This window comes from Perca fluviatilis, chromosome 3, assembly GCF_010015445.1.
Source record: "Perca fluviatilis chromosome 3, GENO_Pfluv_1.0, whole genome shotgun sequence".
NCBI classification, from domain to species: Eukaryota; Metazoa; Chordata; class Actinopteri; order Perciformes; family Percidae; genus Perca; species Perca fluviatilis.
The window spans coordinates 43,948,300-43,953,327 of record NC_053114.1 but is presented as its reverse complement, the minus strand read 5'-3'; the positions used below and the strand labels follow the sequence as shown (position 1 = coordinate 43,953,327).

At 42.4% G+C, this 5,028-nt stretch overlaps 1 non-coding gene across 1 annotated transcript; it reads right to left on the bottom strand.

Annotated features, from left to right (window-relative positions):
- Positions 1-3,947: 3,947 nt before the first annotated feature.
- trnav-uac lies at positions 3,948-4,020 on the bottom strand. Its single transcript has one exon. It is a non-coding gene; the product is annotated as a tRNA-Val (tRNA).
- Between the last annotated feature and the right edge of the window lie 1,008 nt (positions 4,021-5,028).

Below are 5,028 nucleotides of genomic sequence, written 5' to 3'. Positions count from 1 at the left end.
GAGACTTCAGATACAGTATTAGGGGACCACTAAGGTCTATATAAAAGAGACTTCAGATACAGTATTAGGGGACCACTAAGGCCTATATAAAAGAGACTTCAGATACAGTATTAGGGGACCACTAAGGTCTATATAAAAGAGACTTCAGATACAGTATTAGGGGACCACTAAGGTCTATATAAAGAGACTTCAGATACAGTATTAGGGGACCACTAAGGTCTATATAAAAGCATCCAAAGAGCACCATGTCATGGGACCTTTAAGAACAAACAACAAGAGAGCAGTGCCCTGTAGTAACCTTTTTGTTAATAGGTAACAAATCTGTTTACAAGCTGAATAAATTGTACAGAGTGAGATGGGAACATTAGTGTGTGTGTGTGTGTGTGTGTGTGTGTGTGTGTGTGTGTGTGTGTGTGTGTGTGTGTGTGTGTGTGTGTGTGTGTGTGTGTGTGTTTGTGTCTTAATCATTATCAGTTTCAGCGCGTGTTAATGATCTGTAATTGTCGCCGTGTGATCTCATTTTAATGAGATATGCAAAACATCAACACATACACACATTACCATAACCACACGATACACACACACACACACACACACACAGCAGGAGGCTGGGCTCCTGAGGAAGAGCACAATGAGCCAGACAGACAGACAGACAGACAGATTTTCCAGTGTGGCCCTCTGGGAAGTTGAGTTTGATGAAAAGCCACTATGTATTCTGGACTATAAAGACATCGAGCTGTGTTCAGATCTCAACTGTCACAACTCAGGGTTACGTTCTGTTACAAGGGGGGAGGCAAGGTCACGTTTAGGCATCCTCTTTTAGTCGTAGAAAATAAAGACAGTCGTTTTTTATGTATTAAGTATTTTTATTAAAAAAAAGAAAAGTCAAGTTTCCAGACGAGTCTACAGGCAGAATACGGCAAATAAAACTGCTGCTGCTGCTATCATTAGAAAACTCTATGATAGCCATTCATTCACCTCTTTAACTGTGTGTGTGTGTGTGTGTGTGTGTGTGTGATGTGGGTTTGAGTGTGTGTGTGAGGTGTGTGTGTGTGTGTGTGTTGTTATTGTGGTGTGTGTGTGTCTGTTGTGTGTGTGTGTGTGTGGGTGTGTGTGTGTGTGTTTGTATGTGTGTGTGTCCGTGTGTATGTGTGTGTGAGTGTGTGTGTGTGTGTGTGTGTGTCCTTGTGTGTGTGTGTGTGTGTGAGGTGTGTGTGTGTGTGTGTTTGTATGTGTGTGTGTGTGTGTGTGTGTGTGTGTGTGTGTGTGTGTGTGTGTGTGTGTCTGTGTGTGTCTGTGTGACAGAAAACGAGTTCTGCCACTTTTACGTTGTGTGCAGAGAAAGAGAAAAGCCCTTTTTTTTATTTTACACATTGACAACCAAACTTATCATAATCCCAAAGGCATATAGTTGAACCCAAACACCTTCACACAGTGTCAGAATTGGTTTCCATAACGAGTCACTTCAGTCCCCGAGCGCCGCAGCACAGAGACGGAAGAAGAGACGAGGGAGAAGCGAAGGCCATCGCACTCATTAGACTTCCCTCGCTTGGATCTATCTCTCCGCTGCAGAACATTTCACACAGATCACGAAAACCAGTTTAACTCCGCTGCTCTGAGAGCAGCTCATATCTGTAACCACGGACTTTAAAAAAGTTTCTGATACACAATGCTTTACAGGTCATATCCCGTGAGGACATTTCTTTGGACTTTTAAGACTCTATATCTTGGAAATATACCTCAAAGTTGGCTGGAAGGGGACAAACACTTGCATAAATGCAATGCTGGCGGCCAGTAAAAAGGCTATTACCAGAAAATGGCTACTACCAGAGTGTCCAACAATTGCTTCATGGAGAGATATTGTAACAGAAATCTGCAGAATGGAGCGGATTACAGCTCATGTTAACCGAAAAATGGAAACATTACTTGAACACTGGCAGAAGTGGTACAACTGTGTCCATGCCTGACTGGACTTCTTCATTATATTGAAAGTGATGTCTCCCTGTTTTATTTATGTTGGTTCATATGTATCTGTTTGTTTATCTCATGTTTTTATCTCTATACTTGAAAGAATATGGTTTGTCATAGAACCTGAAAAATTGAAATATGTGTACGCGAGATTCTGAACACTAATAAAATACAAATGTTGCACCAGCATGGGACCTTTGGCCCTATTTTAATAATCTAAGCGCACGGTGTGAAGCGCCTGGTGCAGGTGTGTTTAGGGCGTGTCCAAATCCAAAGCCACCAGGGCGCCTGGTTCTAAAGGGTTGTTCTTAGTGTCTTCATTAATCAGAGGTGTGTTTTGGGCGTAACATGCAATTAACCAATCAGACATCATCTCCCATTCCCTTTAAAAGCCAGGCGCGTTTGGACCTTGGAGCATTGCTGTTATGATGGAGGATTTACACCCTAATATTTTTATTTGTAATCTTCTGCATGTGTGTGTGTCTCTGTGTGTGTGTGTGTGTGTGTGTGTGTGTGTGTGTGTGTGTGCTGCTGTGCGTCCCTGTGTGTGTAACAAGCATAGTGTGCACGCGCTGTGCACGAGTCTAGGATCATTTTACTAATGCTCTGTTAAAATAACAATGAAATGCTGCGTTATTGACTTTAGACCAGGTTTTCTACTCCCTGTAAGACCAGCATGCCCAGAATGCACCTGAACACACCTCCCTGTAAGACCAGCATGCCCAGAATGCACCTGAACACACCTCCCTGTAAGACCAGCTCACCCAGAATGCACCTGAACACACCTCCATAGGCCTAATTTACAGGGGGAAGGGGCTAATCCATTCCAGGCTTTTTCAAACGTTTTTGTCGCGTTTGCAATATTTTTGTCACTTTTTCTGAAATTTTTGCCGCTATTTTCAACATTTTTGTTGCCTTTTCCAACATTAAAAAAAAAACAAAAAAACTTGAAAACAATGTGGGGTTTTTTTTTGGGGGGGGGGGGATTTTACGTTTTGTGTTGCCTTTCTGAAGGTTTTTGTCTCTTTTTTCAACATTTTTGTCGCTTTTCTGCAGACTGATCATCATGAAATGGCGTATGTATGACACGCCAATTCGTATGCCATTTTACATCCGCTGTATACAGCATAGACATACACGCGGATAGCTCAAAATGCGTACAGATAACACGCCACTTGGCTTTAGGAAAGTGGCGTGTAGGTTTACGCAAAGTCATGATGCCATGTTGCCTTTCTGTAAACATGCAGACATGTCCTGGGACCTGCCTAGATAGTTGGAGATCTCAAATCCCGCCCCCTTGTACAACATTGTTAACATTGTAGCTATGACAGAAAATACAGAAACGCATATTAGGTCTCCTTTAAATGTGGCTATGTAAACGGAAGACACGATGTGATGGCAGGGCTTAAGTCCTGTTTCTGAGTGAGTCTCACTGTGGACAGCCGAGGTCAACCAAGGAGGGTGGAGAGAGAGAGGAAATAAAGCAAGCAGATCATTAATTTAAAGAGACGGATGAGTAGAAAAAAAAGTTTTAAAGTCACTCAGGGAAACGTCTTCATGCTTCTCTGCTTTCAGTGTGCTCTTCACTTATTCACACACACACACACACACACACACACACACACACACACACACACACACACACACTCCACTGCAGTCCTGCATGTTCTTATATTACTGCAACATTAATTCCATTTGCGATGTTATTACACGCCGCTGGGTTTGTTCGCCACCAGTCACTCACTCAGAGCCTGGAGGAGACAGAGGAGGGCTGGATCCCAAGTCTCTTACCGGATATCTCCTCGCTACTCGCTCCAGGATCTTCGAGGAAACCTCTCCGACTTGGGGCGTCTCGGCTCTAAACCCTCTCTGCTTTTAGGTAAAGGGAGCGTGAAGTAATCCGTAAAGGCTCGCTGATAACAGCCAGGATTTATTCGATCAACGACAACACTATTTGTTGTCTTCAGCTACATAATAGGTGGTTCCACTGGGGCTTGAACCCAGGACCTTCTGCGTGTAAAGCAGACGTGATAACCACTACACTACAGAACCCCTGTGATGTGAAAAGCTGTAATATTATCCCGATCTAGTCCACCAAAAACCTTTAAAACCTGGGAGATTTTGGTCTGTTGTGTTAGACAAGTCTTAGATTATTCTAATCAGTTAGACCGTTTCACAAAACAGTGTTAAGTCTAAAAGGTTAGCCACCCTACTCCCACACTAACGCAGAGCCTAGAGCCATGGTTACATGGAAATGTTGTGTAAAAATATCACATTCATGGCACTTAATGCCTACAGTACACTAGACCAGTGGTTCTCAAGCTTTTTTTCAATAATGTTCCCCCTTTGAACAGTTCTTTTTGAGGCATTTTTAGGCCTTTATTTATACAGGACAGCTGAAGACATGAAAGGAGAGAGAGAGAGAGGTGGGGAATGATATGCAGCAAAGGAGTAAACCCCTATATATGGGCTCCAACTCTACCAACTGAGCTAACCCAGCCACTTGTTTGAACTGTTCAACTTGTTGAACTGTTTTTTTTAATCCATGTACCCCCTAACCAGCACTAAAAGTCTCTATAAAGAGGAAGAATACAGCGATAGATTTACTAAACAACAGCCTTCTACCTGGAAAACATTTAGATGCTGATGGAAAAAGGCGAAAAACCTTGAAAAAAGACGGTAGAAAGAAGGAAGTAAGGCAAGAATAGGTCGGAAATAGTCACAAAAACTTCAAAAAACATGACAGTAGAAAGAAGGAAGGCAACGCTAGGGCGACAAAAGGGACACACAATTCAAATAAGCGACAAACTTCAAATCAAGGGACAAAAACAAAAAGTGACAAAAATGTAGAAGGGAAAAAAAGACAGTAGAAAAAGGTAAGGAAGAAAGGCAAGAATAGGTCCAAACAAACGACAAGACCTTCAAAAAAAGGTGACGAACTTCAAAATCTACGACAAAAACTTTGAAAAAAGCGACAAACTTGGAGAAAATACAGACCGTAGAAGTAACTCCAGCCTTGGAACTGAAAAACATTTAGCAAAAAATGTCGCGTTACCCCCT